Below are 17,640 nucleotides of genomic sequence, written 5' to 3'. Positions count from 1 at the left end.
GGGTAGGGGATTTGCAGTCTCCTCAATTCCGTAGTTATATGAGGGATCGTCAAGGATCTGATCGATGCTGGACTAGCTACCTCTCCTCCTTGTGTGGGATAGCTTTAGCCGGGATGCTAGGCAAGGAGAAATCCTCTACCCCTTCCTGAGACATACTACAACCAAAAAAATTAGTGTATGAAAACCACCAAATCGTACTGGCAGGCTAGCTAAGCCGGATGGCGAAACATTACACTTGTTTGGTGACAGGTGAGGCCCTACTAATTGCCAAGCGGCTTGAGAGGCTCTATGCGTTGGCGCGAGGGGATTTGAGGCCACCTGTCGTAGTGGCAGAAGTTTTAGGCCTCTCGGTGACTGTAAGAAAGAAAAAAAAGGGGAAGCGAGTGACAGGTGAGGCCCTCTCTATGAAACATGCGAGGCGGCTAGCTACCGTGTGGCCCGATGGGTGTTTGCCTCTGAAATGTTGAGGCGGGGTGTTGGCCTCGCGGGACCACTAACTGATGGCAACTGCCAAGAACTGCCAACTCCCAAGAAGAAATACCTATTGGGAAGCCTATGACCCTATTGCCAGTACTCTAACCTAGGGGGAGAAATGAAATGTATGGCAGAATACCATATGAGCAGGTGTACGTACCTGGTAGTATGAAAAATCTCACAGGAAAAAACGTGTGGTGCAAATATATTTAAGCTGGACAGCCTGAAACGGGTAAAAGAGAGTAGTATGATGAGTGTGGACTGTGGAAAAGAAGTAGACTGTGTAGCCTGTACCAGCGATGTTTTTAAGGCTTGCTGGCGTATTACTTGTAAATTGAAATGTAGTGATATACCATGGGAATATAAATGTGTTACCAAGGAAAAGTGATGCCGTGGCTTTAATACAAAATCTGTCTGAAACAGTGGGGAATGTATGACGGGTGTCAAAAATAAGAGGAAGGGTTGAGGGAGGCCGCGGCCTATGTATAAACAGCATATGTGTTATATAATAACAGTGTGGCAGGGAAAACATAATGCTTTAAAAATTATGTAAGTTATATATATATATATATATATATATATATATATTACATGCAATTTAAGGTGGAGACTCTTCTTATGTAACAGGTAATCAAATAATAGGTATTCCTAAAGGCAAAAATAAAAACAATAATAGCGCAATATTGTCTATAGATAATATAAATAGAATGAGGTAGATGGAATATCACTCACAAGTGTAGAGCCTCTAGATAGGGCTAAATTTTCCAGTATTGTGGGAAATAAGGTTCCCACTGCCTTCTTCATTTTGCTGGTAGCCAAATATGCTCACAAGGACAGGTGTATTCTTTCCAAAAGTGCTTTATTATAAAGTGCACAAAAAAGATAAAATAAGAATATAAAAGACCTTACAGTATTGAAGGTAGTAGATGGGGTAAGTCCTTAGTGCAAAAGTCCTTAGTGCAAAACGCGTTTCGCCTCCTTTAGAGGCTTCATCAGTTGCTGTAGAGTCTCTAAAACTTGTCCGTTTTCAAATGTTTGCTAATAAGAGTTCATTTGAAGCCGGTGATCCTGGCGTCCGGATGTCATATCTGCTTCCAGGTGGTTGCGTTCCACAAAAAAAATAATTCTCTGGATTTTGGTTGTGGGTTTCTTTAAAGTGTAGAGACACGCTATGAGTTTCAAGGCCATTTTTAATACTAAAAGTACTAAACGACATCTAGAAAATAGAGGATATTATTCACAAGCCCTATATTATTAAAGACCATCTTACTTGCCATACCAAAGGCATCATATACATTTTGAAATGCCGTTGCCATTTAATATATGTAGGAAGAACCATCAGACCTTTACAGGTCAGAATTGCGGAACATATTCGCAATATTGTCATATCTGCTTCCACCCGGAAGCAGATATGACATCCGGACGCCAGGATCAACGGCTACAAATGAACTCTTATTAGCAAACATTTAAAAACGGACAAGTTTTAGAGACTCTACAGCAACTGATAAAGCCTCTAAAGGAGGCGAAATGCGTTTTGCACTAAGGACTTTTGCACTAAGGACTTTCCCTGGGATCATATGTCCACAGGTTACACATCCTAGACATCGATAACAACCCAAATTCTGTGTTGTTTTCTCCTTCAGGTAACATTGTATAGGATCCGTCTTCACTAATAGATCCCTCAAGTTTTCGTTTCCTTTATAACAAATCATGGGTTGTTGCTGGAAGATAGCCGGTAGGGTGACATCATTTTTCAACACTCTCCATTTATTGTAGATGATGCCTAAATTTTAGCGATTATGTGGTATATATTGTACTGAAGACCAGTCTATTGGGCTGTACCGTGGGTGTTAAAGTGCCAGTAGTTGCAAGACATCTGTTTAGGGCTTTCTGTAACACATAGTTATTGTATCCACGCTCGCGGAATTTATTCCACATACTGTTAAGTTGATCTTGAGCTTTGCTGAAGTTAGAATTGTTTCTAAGCACTCGCAGAAATTGTGAGTAAGGCAATGAATTGTTTAATGAATTTTTTAATGATGTGGGATGAAAACTGCTTGCCTGTAGTAGCGTATTCCGATCTGTAGGTTTTGGAGTACAGGGTGTAAGTCAGGCTAGAATCTTCACGTATTACTCTGATGTCCAAGAAGTCCACAGAAGATGGATCAATCACAGCTGTGAGTTCTATGTTGGAAGTGCATGAATTGATCTGTACAATCATTTGTTCCACCTCCATTGTGTTACCCCTGATTAACTTGAAAATGTCGTCGATATAGCGGACGTACATCAGGATACGGTCTCTGTAGGGTTCCAAAATATAATTGGTCTCAAAGTTGCACATATAGCCGTTTGCATACATGGGTGTTCCTGCAATCTGTCTGTAGCAATCAGATTCGAATATGAAGCAATTTTGAGAAAGTACAATGTCCAATAATTCCAACGTAAACTCTATTGGAGGGCCAGCATAGTAAGTGGACGTGGCTAAAATAGATCTCATCGCCTCTATCCCTTCTTGGTGCGGTATTACCGTATACAGGCTTTTCACATCGCAAGTCACTAGGACTGTAGGTTCAGGAGGTAACCTCATCTCAGATAATTGCTTGATGAAGCTAGGGGTATCCTTGATACACGTAGGGAGATGCTCAATGGTTTCCTTAAATAGATAATCCAACCATTTAGCCAATGGTTCCAATACACCCCCTATTGCAGATACAATGGGGCGACCAGGGTTTTTTTCCTTGTTTTTGTGGACCTTTGGCAGTGTGTATAGCACTGGGGTCCTAGGTGCTGTTGACTGTAGATATGAGAATAATTCCATAGAGATATAGTTGGAATGCAATCCTCGCAATAAACAAGTTTCAATTTGGCGAATAACTTAATCTGTGGGGTCATTTGGCAACTTATAATAGGTCGATTGATCCGAGAGTTGTCCCAAAATTTCAGAGCGGTAATCAGGATAATTTTGAATTACGATACCGCCTCCCTTGTCAGCTGGTCTAATTCCCCCGAGCTATTCAGCTCCTTTCTTTATGTTATTTTAGTTGCTATGGACACCTAGGTCTCATAGCAACCAACTCCCAATGAGGCTGTTCTCCGGCCGATCACGTGACGTGGTTATGACGCCGACGCCACGTGATGATGTCACGCACGCACACGTTGATGACGGTGGAACCCGCGCAATTTTCGGACCGGGCTGACAGGGAGCAGTAGTTTATTCCGGTGGTGGGTAAGTTAATTGCTTGTTCTTATATATTTGTATATATGTGAGTATTTGTCTTTGTTTGGATTAGTCCTGATGAAAGTCTGTGTGTAACAGACTGAAACATCGATTTTTTACTTAGACTTATTAAAAGTGAAATTTTACTTCAGAGTCCTATCTTGATGATCCTGTTCTATACTTTGCTTGACAAGCACCGGGCAAGTACTTTTTCATTACATGGAGTGCAAGATTATTTTCTATTTTTGTATGTATAGCTCAGTGGCTTGAGCTGGCTTTCTATGCACCCTGAATTGGGATTTGGTTCCCTTGTATTTTTTACAACAATTTGAGGGATATAATTTAGTACCCGGTCAATACCACTATTTACTTGAGTACATTGCATATTACTTTTCTTTTTCATCTATGGAAGATGTTTTCTCTCTTGCTGGGGGTTTGTCTGATCAAGCAGAAACATGGCAATATGTCACGTTTAAACATTTCATATGAAGGAACACAACTGCAGATTTCTTATAGTTCGAATATTTATTAGAAGTAATTGGTATTGACTTTTATTCCAATATACAGGTACTGTAGCATTAAGCAATAAACGATAAATGAAGTCCACAGTTACATGCACTGTAGCTTTAAGGAGTAAACGGAACTGAAGCAGCAAGAGTCCTTTAGTAGTATTAGTTAATTAGATGATAAGAAGTTACAATAGCTGTTCCATTGACTTTAACTGAAGAAAGATAGATGCAGCTAACTGAGACAAGTATGTGTTGAAGTTAGCTGTAACGGTAGGCTTTAACGAAGGACTTTGGAGACAGGAAATAACAGCTTTAGATGCAACGTTTATCAGAGAAGTTTTACTTAGCTTCCGGCTTATAGAACACTGGTTCCCGAGATTCCTCAGAGGCAGATTATCCTGCATGGATAGAGTTCAGCTTTAGCCGTGGATGAGGAGAGGCGAAGGGAACTTGAAGTCTTCTATTCCGGTCCGGTAACAGCAGGATTTCACAACTAAGTTGCAGCCAGTTCGTGTGTACAGAACGTAGTTCATTAATCCAGCCTCGATCAGCTGGTGCGGTCAGATTAAATAGGGAGACCGAGTCATGAAGAGGTGTGGCTAAGCTCCGTGGAACCAGGAAGTAAGGGGATATTATAGTTAAGGCATGACAGTATCCCCTCCTTAATGAGCAACCTCTGGGTGCTATTGACTTGGTTTAGAAGGGTAGCGTTTGTGAAACTGGGAAACTAATTTGTCAGCATGAACGTCAGAGGAGTTTTCCCATGTATCTTCATCAACTCCATATCCTTTCCATCTGATGAGATATTGTAAGGAGCCACGATGGAACCTTGAATCCAGTATACTTTGAATCTCGTATTCTTCTTCACCCTGGACCAGTATAGGGTCAGGAGAAGTAGTGACATTCCTTTGGAAAGGGTCAGGATGATGAGGCTTCAGTAATGACACATGAAAAACAGGATGTAGCTTTAAAGTAGGTGGAAGTTTCAATTTAACAACATTACGGTTGATAATCGATAGTATTGGAAAAGGACCAAGGAAAAGAGAACTTAACTTCTTTGATGGACGGTTTGTAGAAATGTTCTTTGAGGAAAGCCAGACAAGATCACCGATTTGATAAGAAGGTGAAGGTTGTCGTTTTGTATCAAAAAACTTCTTTTGAGTGGAGGAGGCCAATTCAAGATTGTCATGCAATTTTTTGAATAAAGAGGACATATGAGAGATTTGATTCGAATCGGAGAGATTAGATGAAGAACTTGTCTGAGCAGGAAATGAGGAAGGATGAAATCCATAATTGGATAGAAATGGAGTCATTTTACTGCTGGTATGAAAAGAGTTATTGTATGCGAATTCTGCCATAGGTAACCAAGTTATCCAATCGTCTTGTAAGTGAGAGCAATAACATCGTAGATATTGTTCTAAGCATTGGTTGACTCTTTCAGTTTGTCCATCTGTTTGAGGATGATATGCAGATGATAGTTTACGTTGGATATGAAGAGTGGCACATAAGGCAGTCCAGAATTTGGAGGTAAATTGAGTTCCTCGGTCTGAAATGATTTTGTCTGGCAGTCCGTGAAGTTTAACTATGTTGTCAAGAAATGTTTTCGAAAGTTCAGAGGACGAAGGTAACTTCTTTAAAGGAATGAAATGAGACATTTTTGTGAAGCGGTCTACTACCACTAAAATGGTAGTGTGATGATGAGAAGGAGGTAATTCTACCAAGAAATCCATAGAGATGGATTGCCAAGGTCGTTCAGGAATTGGTAAATTCAATAATTGACCAAATGGTTGATGATGGACATGTTTTGATCTTTGGCATACAGAACAAGATTTAACATAAGATTCAATAGTTTGGTCTTGACGAGGCCACCAATAGTATCTTTTGGACAATTCAAGGGTCTTCTTTATACCTGGATGACCTGCCAGAGGAGAATCATGAATAAATTCGAGTACTTTAATTCTGAAGGATGGAGGCACGTAAATCCGGTCTTTGAAATAGTAGAGACCGTTTTTCTTAGATAATTTAATTGATTTAGGAAGTTCGAGAGCATCTTCACTGAGATCTTTAATGTCGTCAATAAGAGAAGATAAGATTCCAATGACTTTAGGCGAAGGAGGTTCAATCTCAGTGTCCTTATGGATCCTGGAAAGGGCATCAGCCTTTTTGTTTCTAGACCCAGGTCTAAAGACGATTTGGAAGTTGAACCGGGAAAAAAAGAGATTCCATCTTACTTGTCGAGCAGACAGTGTTTTATTGGAGTGAAGATATTCGAGATTTTTATGGTCAGTATAAATGATTAAAGAGTTCCGAGCGCCTTCAAGAAGGTGTCTCCAGGTTTCTAAAGCCACTTTGATACTTAATAATTCTTTTTCTCCTGTAGGATAATTCTTTTCAGCAGGAGATAATGATCGTGAGAAGAAGGCAACAGGATGAAGAGGGTCTTGAGGAGTTTTGTGTTGAGAGAGGACAGCTCCAATTGCAAATTCCGAAGCATCCGTTTCAAGGACATAAAGATATGAAGGATTTGGAAGTTGAAGAATAGGAGCTGTTGTAAACTTTCTCTTTAATTCGGTGAAGGCAGTTTGAGCCTTCTCGTTCCAATTGAAGGGATAATTTTTTCTGTTAAGTTGATTGAGTGGGTGAACTATCTCAGAGTAGTTTTTAATAAATTTTCTGTAGAAATTGGCGAATCCTAGAAATCGCTGTAATTCTTTAACTGTAGAGGGAACAGGCCAGTTGATGATACAATCGACTTTTGCATTGTCCATACCTATTGAATGAGGGGAGATGACATAACCTAAGAAGGTAATTTCTTTGACATGGAAAAGACATTTTTCAGGTTTAGCGAATAATTTGTGAGTTCTGAGTCTTGATAACACCCATCTGACATGTTTTCTATGTTCCTCAGGAGTGTTGGAGTATATGAGAATATCATCTAAATAAATGATGACACAGACGTCCAATAGGTCTCTAAAGATATCATTTATGAAGTGTTGAAAAGTTGCAGGGGCGTTGCAAAGGCCAAAAGGCATTACCAGATATTCAAAGAGGCCATACCTTGTTCGGAAAGCAGTCTTCCATTCATCATTAGCCTTTATCCTGACGAGATTATATGCCCCGCGAAGGTCAAGCTTAGTGTAGATGGTAGCAGTTTTCAATCGTTCAACCAGTTCATTGATGAGAGGAAGAGGATAACGATTTTTAACTGTTATTTTATTTAAGGCTCTGTAGTCAATGATAGGACGAATAGTCTGGTCTTTGTTTCTTACAAAAAACATACTTGAGGCAGCAGGTGAACTAGAGGGTCTAATAAACCCTTTCCGTAGATTTTCATCTAGATATTCTTTGAGAATTTGTAATTCAGCCTCAGAGAGAGGGTAGATGTGCCCAAATGGTACTGGGGCACCAGGTATGAGGTCTATAGGACAATCGTAAGCACGATGAGGCGGGAGCGTTTCAGCTTCTTTTTTACTGAAGACATCTGAAAATTCTGAATAACAAGAGGGTATGGTTGGTTCTTTAGAGATTTGAAGAATAGGAATTTGTTGTAAACATGTTTCTTTACAATAATGTGAGTTAAAGGTGATGGAGAAAGGAGACCAAGAAATTTGAGGGTTGTGGTTCCTTAACCAGTTGATCCCTATTATAACGGGATAGAGAGGTGACGGAATAACATCAAATACTAGAAATTCAGTATGTATGTGATTTGTGGTTACCTTTAGAGGGATGGTTTCATGAAGAATCGGTCCCGAGGATATAAAGGAGCCATCAATCACTTTAATAGGAACAGAGTTAGCTTTTTGAACACAAGGAATTCTATTCTTTGTTACGAAGGTTGAATCGATGAATACTCCATGTGCACCAGAATCGATGAGAGCTTCAGTCACAATTCTCACCTTATCCCACTGTAAGACAAGGGATACAGTTAAGAACGGATTGGTTGATGTTGAAGGGAGTGCACTGAAGATAGCAGAGGTATAAGCTTGTCTACCGGCCTTTGTCCGTTTTAATAAGGGACAAACAGCAACCAGATGATCTTGAGAGGCACAATACATGCATAGGTTTAATTGACGTCTTCGGTTCTTCTCTGCAGGAGTAAGAGGACTTCGTATTACCCCTATTTCCATAGATTCACTTGGTAAGGAAGTCTTTTCTGGAGCTTTTGAGGGAGTGAAAGGCTTACGGTCTTTAGAATGTAAAAGGGCTTTTTCTGCCTTTCTTTCTCTTAATCTTCTGTCAATGCTGATTGATAAGTGAATTAGAGCGTTCAAAGTAGTAGGGAGTTCTGTTCTAGAGAGTTCATCTTTTACAGCTTCAGATAAACCAATTCGAAACTGGTTGCGCAATGTGATGTCATTCCATTGCGTTTCAACAGCCCATCTTTTGAATTCAGCAATATAATCTTCAACGGGTCTATTTCTTTGCTGTAGTGTTCTGATTGTTAAATCAGCTGTAGCTTGTTTATTAGGATCTTCATAGAGAAGAGACATGGCTTCAAAAAATTCATCCAGTGAGCCTAAGATGGGTTCATCATTGTCCAAAAAGGTATGGGCCCAGAACATAGGTTCACCTCTTAGAAAGGAAATAACTGAAAAAACCTTAGATCTTTCTGTGGGATAAGCTCTAGGTTTTAAAGCAATCAATAGTTTGCAGGAATAAAAAAACTCCTTATATTTGGAACGATCACCATAGAATTTTTCAGGGTTACATACAGCAGGATCACTAGCCGAGAGCAGAGTAGTATGAGGAGTACGAGTTTGTAAATCTCTGACATAGGTGAAAAGTCTTTCGTGAGTAACTTGCAGTTCTTGCATACCTTGGACTAGTGTATCAACTCTTTGATGCAGCGTAGCTATAGTAGAATCGAAATCTGCTGGATCCATTACAATGGCTGGATTAATCTGTCACGTTTAAACATTTCATATGAAGGAACACAACTGCAGATTTCTTATAGTTCGAATATTTATTAGAAGTAATTGGTATTGACTTTTATTCCAATATACAGGTACTGTAGCATTAAGCAATAAACGATAAATGAAGTCCACAGTTACATGCACTGTTGCTTTAAGGAGTAAACGGAACTGAAGCAGCAAGAGTCCTTTAGTAGTATTAGTTAATTAGATGATAAGAAGTTACAATAGCTGTTCCATTGACTTTAACTGAAGAAAGATAGATGCAGCTAACTGAGACAAGTATGTGTTGAAGTTAGCTGTAACGGTAGGCTTTAACGAAGGACTTTGGAGACAGGAAATAACAGCTTTAGATGCAACGTTTATCAGAGAAGTTTTACTTAGCTTCCGGCTTATAGAACACTGGTTCCCGAGATTCCTCAGAGGCAGATTATCCTGCATGGATAGAGTTCAGCTTTAGCCGTGGATGAGGAGAGGCGAAGGGAACTTGAAGTCTTCTATTCCGGTCCGGTAACAGCAGGATTTCACAACTAAGTTGCAGCCAGTTCGTGTGTACAGAACGTAGTTCATTAATCCAGCCTCGATCAGCTGGTGCGGTCAGATTAAATAGGGAGACCGAGTCATGAAGAGGTGTGGCTAAGCTCCGTGGAACCAGGAAGTAAGGGGATATTATAGTTAAGGCATGACACAATATAGTGAAGAGGATGCAGATAGAATCCGTTGGGCAGCATCCACTACAGAATTACCCAATACTACGTCCCTGAGGGACATTTATTTTGAATTGTTACGCCTAATAAAATGAGAAACCGACTTAGATTTGCATGGTCTTTTTTTATCAGAGTACCATATGAAGTTACAAATTCCAAGAGGTTTCCGTGTGAGGAATATCCCTACTATTGGCAGATTAAAGCCACATGTTTGTAGGAGATGGATTTAAGTGTTGAATAAGTGTTCTTTAGACTTAATGCTTATTATTATTGAAGATGTGAGAGAGGACCTTGTACAGGTCAGAAGAAGAATCTCTGAATTAGAAACCAAACAAGCGGTATTGTTATCAGCATTAGAGTCTGCACCGACTTTATTGAAATTGGATGAAAATATCATAAATTACAAAACAGATCTCATAAGATTTAAAAGAGAAAAACAAGACAAAGTAACTGCAGACTATAAGGAGCATCGAGTATATAGATGGCTGAGTGGGAAGAATGATCTACCATACTTTAAAGAAACGCAGACCTATTAGAAAGCCCAGACAATATACGATTGACAAAACTTCTGGTGAATCTACGTCAGAATCGGAATATCCACGTGAACAAGGTTCTACACGTCAACAGGGTGGTGCGTCTGGCACATCACAACCTTTTTTAGAGACGTCGTCATCAGAAGATACGGTTATACGGACACGGTACCAGAGCAGACACGGTGTGTCAGGCGCAGACATATCACAAGACGTGGCCAGAAGGGGCGGACCTTTTGGGGGAAGAGGCAGACCTTCCCGCCAGCAGAGATAGTTCCTATCTTTAATCTATCATCAAGAATTCTATCAGTGGATGAAGTAAGTTTATTAAGTAAGGGACTGTCCTTTGTTCCTACCTCCAAACCAAGTCCTTTGAACTGGGAGGTGGAACTCTACAAGTTCGGCCGTTCATTAAGACTTAAAGATTTTTTTAAGTCTAAATCCACTGATAGTTCCAACACGTCTTCTCAATTCAAGAAAAAAAGTAAATTCGATCCTATGCCCAATCAGGCCTCTATTAAGACGTTTTTACGTTCAGTGCTCAAAGAATCATCTGATCACTTGAAAGAAAACCTTCCATACCACTCTAATTGTACACGTAAGGATCGAGCAATGATTAAGTCACTGTCTAGTGACAAGAACATCGTCATTAGACCAGCTGACAAGGGAGGCGGTATCGTAATTCAAAATTATCCTGATTACCACTCTGAAATTTTGGGACAACTCTCGGATCAATCGACCTATTATAAGTTGCCAAATGACCCCACAGATCAAGTTATTCGCCAAATTGAAACTTGTTTATTGCGAGGATTGCATTCCAACTATATCTCTATGGAATTATTCTCATAGCTACAGTCAACAGCACCTAGGACCCCAGTGCTATACACACTGCCAAAGGTCCACAAAAATAAGGAAAAAAACCCTGGTCGCCCCATTGTATCTGCAATAGGGGGTGTATTGGAACCATTGGCTAAATGGTTGGATTATCTATTTAAGGAAACCATTGAGCATCTCCCTACGTGTATCAAGGATACCCCTAGCTTCATCAAGCAATTATCTGAGATGAGGTTACCTCCTGAACCTACAGTCCTAGTGACTTGCGATGTGAAAAGCCTGTATACGGTAATACCGCACCAAGAAGGGATAGAGGCGATGAGATCTATTTTAGCCACGTCCACTTACTATGCTGGCCCTCCAATAGAGTTTACGTTGGAATTATTGGACATTGTACTTTCTCAAAATTACTTCATATTCAAATCTGATTGCTACAGACAGATTGCAGGAACATCCATGGGTGCTGCTATGGCACCCATGTATGCAAACGGCTATATGTTCAACTTTGAGACCAATTGTATTTTGGAACCCTACAGAGACCGTATCCTGATGTACGTCCGCTATATCGACAACATGGTCATGTTAATCAGGGGTACCACAATGGAGGTGGAACAAATGATTGTACAGATCAATTCATGCACTTCCAACATAGAACTCACAGCTGTGATTGATCCATCTTCTGTGGACTTCTTGGACGTCAGAGTAATACGTGAAGATTCTAGCCTGACTTACACCCTGTACTCCAAACCTACAGATCGGAATACGCTACTACAGGCAAGCAGTTTTCATCCCACATCATTAAAAAATTCATTAAACAATTCATTGCCTTACTCACAATTTCTGCGAGTGCTTAGAAACAATTCTAACTTCAGCAAAGCTCAAGATCAACTTAACAGTATGTGGAATAAATTCCGCGAGCGTGGATACAATAACTATGTGTTACAGAAAGCCCTAAACAGATGTCTTGCAACTACTGGCACTTTAACACCCACGGTACAGCCCAATAGACTGGTCTTCAGTACAACATATACCACATCATCGCTAAAATTTAGGGACATCATCTACAATAACTGGAGAGTGTTAAAAAAATGATGTCACCCTACCGGCTATCTTCCAGCAACCACCCATGATTTGTTATAAAGGAAACGAAAACTTGAGGGATCTATTAGTGAAGACGGATCCTATACACGGTTACCTGAAGGAGAAAACAACGCAGAATTTGGGTTGTTATCGATGTCTAGGATGTCTAACCTGTGGACATATGATCCCAGGGAAAACATTCACTCATCCACACACGGGCACTAGTTACCGTATACAACATCGCTTAACATGTACAAGTGACTTAGTGGTCTACAAATTGATGTGCCCCTGTGGGCTAACTTACATCGGGAAAACCGATCTACCGTTGAGAGAACGGATTCGTAACCACAGGTCGAGCATCAGGACGGCACATAGGGATAATAAATCTGAACTACCAGTGGCCAAACACTTCCTCGAACAAGGCCACACCCTTCCATCTATGAAATTGATGGCTATTGATCATGTTCCCATGCCTAGAAGAGGCGGTGATCGCAAAAAGATGCTCTTACAGAGGGAGCTGTATTGGATCAGGACATTGCACACTGTCCATCCGAATGGACTAAATGAGAAATATTCGTTGTCTGCCTTCTTATGAATTTGTTTACCCTGGCACAAACTGTAGTGGGAGCTTGGTACCCATCCGGTGGGTTTAGGTACCATCTCTATGGCTCAGTTTGATTGTGTCATGGATAGTACATGTATGAGCGTATTACACCAAACTAAGGGTGTCGGTTTGGTACATATCCTGCTGTTAATATGGTACCTTTCCTTATTATGTGGTTCCATTTACTTCTAAACCGTTAAAGTGTACCATATTGTCACATTGTTCGATTCAATTCTAGGATACATTTCTTTTGGTTTCTTTGTATATTCATTAGACCTGATGCTATGGAGTAGGGGTAGTGATGCCCACCCTGGGGGATAGGCATACACCCCAACTGCCCTGTAGATTACGGTATTATTCTAGTTTTTGTTTGGTCCATGTATGGTCCAGGTGGTTGTATTGCACCATACTAAGGGTGGTGTTTTGGTACTTACCCTGTTTTGAATAGAGTACCCTCCCTTATACTCAGGACTTTTGTGTTCTTTCATTATGTGGTTCCATTCATGTATAATCCGTTAAAGTGTACCATATTGTCACATTATTCGATTCAATATTAGGAGAGATTTCTCTTTATCCCTGTGTACATTTATTATACCTGATGCTATGGAGTACGGGTAGTGATGCCCACCCTGGGGGATAGGCATACACCCGAATTGCCCTGTAGATCATGGTATTATTTTTTGTGTTTGGACTCTATTATTTACTTGGATAGTATCCTGGTCCATAGATACCGGTCTGGAGTGGATTGGATCGTTCACATGAGTGGAGGTTTAACTACAATCTATTTGCTTGGTAGTCCTGTATCTACCTCTGGGATTCCTTATGTTTGCTGTCTTGCTTTACGGATATAAGTATTCCAGTGGATATTTAATCTCTATTCTCCTTTTGGATTTGGTGATTTTTTGATTCTCTTACTATCTTGAGGCCGAATTATAATATTTAGTCGTGGCTGTGTTCAGCCTGAACCCTCCTCAATTAACTCTCTGTATAAAATATATTGATTATTTATTGATTAATTTTTGTTATCAGCTATTGTGGAATGTCCATATCTTTCTAGATGCTATATCTCCATATATATGTACATAATATGTAATCCTTTCTTTTCAGGATATCCTTACTGGATTGATTAATATGCCTGCTCTGCTTCTTCAATGCGAGTATTATTTTTATATATTTGTTTCGTTTTGTGGTTATACAATTATTGTTTATTGTATTCATGGCTGCATTTCCTGTGTATTTTACGATTTATTAGGTTTGGTGTATTTCTTTGTCTAAACTTGTTATGCACATGACAGTAGATTTCCCCCGAGCTATTCAGCTCCTTTCTTTATATTATTTTAGTTGCTATGGACACCTAGGTCTCATAGCAACCAACTCCTGTTCTCCGGCCGATCACGTGACGTCAGGGCCGTCTTTAATATGGATTGGACCCTGGGCAAACATTTGCTTGGGCCCCCTAAACCCTGTCGTCCCCTCCCTGGCATGCAATCATGCCCCCCACCCCAACGCAGAGGCGGACGTAAAGTAGAGAGGGCTCTGGTGCATGAATTATTTTGGGCAAGAGGGGGCAAAAGGTAGATCCCCATCTGTCATGCAACTCCAACAATGCTTTGACAGCGTGGGCGCTACCATTTTCCCATGCATGCAGGGTTGTATTTCACTGAGCAGTATTTGTGTGTTCGAGTGTAAGCATGTTTTTGTATGGAGTATGTTTGTGTGAATGTAGGGGTGTGTTTGTATGTGGAGATGGCATTTAAATGCAAGTATGCATTTATGTGTAGTGTTGGTTTATGAATACACTGGTGTGTTTATATAGAATTTTGTTGTTTAGAAAAAGAGGTGTGTTTATATGTAGTGTTGAAGTTTGAATGCAGGTGTGTATTTGCGTGTAGTGTTGAATGCTGAGATGTATGCACAAGTACACATGCACTGTCACAAACACACACACTGTGATACACATACACACAAAAACACTTGCAGATAAACAGATATACACAATCATACATACGGAGCTATACAGACACATTTACACACACTGACACACACACATACAGACACACAACCTGGCACACATGCAGACACACAGATACACACGCAGATACAATGACAACATACAGATACACACAATGACAACATACAGACACACAGTACATAACCTGACAAGTGCAGATACAAACACTGACACACATGCAGATACACACATTGGCTACATACAGATACATGCACAGGTATACACACATACTGACAACATACAGATACACACTGACACACACACACTGACACTGTGACAGACATACTGACACTGTGACAGACATACATACTGACACACACAAAGACATACATACTGACACACACACAGACATACATACTGACACACACACAGACAGACATACTGACACACACACAGACAGACATACTGACACACACAGACAGACATACTGACACACACACATACATACTGACACACACACACATACATACTGACACACAGACATACATACTGACACACAGACATACATACTGACACACACACACAGGCATACAGACACACATACACAGAGACATACTGACACACACAGACAAACATACTGACACACACACACACACACACAGACACTCTTCAGTTTCCTACCTTTGAAAGAGGCTTCCTTCCCTGGGGTCCAGTGTGCTGGCTGGGGTAGTTGGGAGTCTGGCTCTGCTTGCTCCCCCTCCTCACTGGAACCTGGCTCAGCAGCCTCCTGCACGGCCCGATGTCTGTGTGGTGGGAGGAAGTGATTCGCAGACGTCACTTCCTCCCATGCAGCCGTTAAGCAAGGGCCCGGTCGCGCTGCTAAAGGGCCACAGCGCCGACCGGACCCCTGCTGGAACATGCTCACTGGGTAGCCCTAAGGGTATGGGCCACCCGGTGGGCCCCCTTAGTGTGCGGGCCCCGGTGCAGCCGCAATACTAACACCGCGGGCCCATTAGGTAGGGAAATATTACAAAAAAAAAAAATATTGCAGACAGCGGGGCCCACGGGGCAGCTGCTTTGGGCCCCCCATGAGTAACTGGGCCCAGGGCAGCTGCCCCGTTTGCCCCTCCTTAAAGACGGCCCTGCGTGACGTGGTAATGACGCCGAGTGATGACGTCACGCACACGTTGACGACGGTGGAACCCGCGCGATTTTCGGACCGAGCTGACAGGGAGCAGTAGTTTATTCCGGTGGGGGGTAAGTTAATTGCTTGTTCTTATATTTGTATATATAGTATTTTTCTTTGTTTGGATTAGTACTGATGAAAGTCTGTGTGTAACAGACTGAAACGTCGATTTTTTTTATTTAGAAGTTATTCAAAGTAAAATTTTACTTCAGAGTCCTGAGAGTGCTATCTTGATGATCCTGTTCTATACTTTGCTTGACAAGCACCGGGCAAATACTTTTTCATTACATGGAGTGCAAGATTATTTTCTATATTATATATATATATATATATATATATATATATATATATATATATATATATATATATATATATATATATATTACTGTGCAGTAAAAAGACGCATTATTGGTTGAATCAGTACGTGTGATTCAACCCACGCATGCATGAAAAGGAAAACTGTATCCTTATGTATTTGTCATAGTTTAAAACACAGAAATGAGGCCTGTAATGTAGGCTGAACCAATTTAAATGAAATGGATAAGTATGGAAAAACTCCTGAAAGCGTGGGAGTCAAAATGATCCATACATATATGTTAGCTGGTTTCATGAACATTGATAGAATACTGATAACTTTAAACAGAAATGGAAATAATCTGTCTATTTAAACAAGCAAATCATTAACCGAATGTTATGAAATTATGAATTGTAACTCCCGAAAGGATTTATGCGTAATACATAGCAAGACAACCGAAAAACAGTGTGAAGGGAAACAGAAGCTAGGACGAATAGTTTAAACGTATGAATTTTATGCGAACAGCAAGCGTGCTTAAGTATATCATGAATAAAGTGCCGAATGGCAAAACAACCGAAATGATAACTTGTTCAGTGTAGCAAGGGAACAGTTATGTGCGAAATGATCACTTAACTAATACACATGATTTAGCCGAATAACCGTACAAAATGAAGCTGCGAACGGCTTGTGTAATTGCAGCATAGCAGGGAAAAAAACGTAAAGCGAGGACCCGTGCTGTAACGTGCGCCGTGGGAACCGATCCTGGCGTGACAGGTAGGTCTAATTTACGGTTTAGGAGTCCCTGGGAAGCGATCTACGACGAAGACCGGGGTAAGAAGCTGGACGGACGGAAAAGGCCTGCAACAGAATTCCTGGACACTGCTTGCCGCGGAGAAACTCGTAGATAAGAAAACCAAGATGGCGTCTGAGAGAACCCGGAAGTGGATCCTCGTTCAACGCTGACCTCGAACGGTAAGGGGAGTGCCTTAAGTAGGCTAGGAGTGGATACCAGCACCTCCCCCAAATCCAGGCCAAATTGCCAATATATATATATATATATATATATATATATATATACACACACACACACCGTATTTATCGGCGTATAACACGCACCTCATTTTAAGAAGGAAATTCGAGGAAATTTCCCCCCTCCCATAGTATCCCCCCCTCATCCCATAGTGTTCCCCCCCATTCCATAGTATTCTCCCCCCATAGTATTCTCCACCCCCTCCAGGGCCGTCTTTAAGGAGGGGCAAACGGGGCAGCTGCCCTGGGCCCAGTTACTCATGGGGGGCCCAAAGCAGCTGCCCCGTGGGCCCCGCTGTCTGCAATAATTTTAT

This window comes from Pelobates fuscus, chromosome 4 (genome assembly GCF_036172605.1).
Source record: "Pelobates fuscus isolate aPelFus1 chromosome 4, aPelFus1.pri, whole genome shotgun sequence".
Taxonomy (NCBI): Eukaryota; Metazoa; Chordata; class Amphibia; order Anura; family Pelobatidae; genus Pelobates; species Pelobates fuscus.
Note: the sequence above shows the minus strand (reverse complement) of the source record.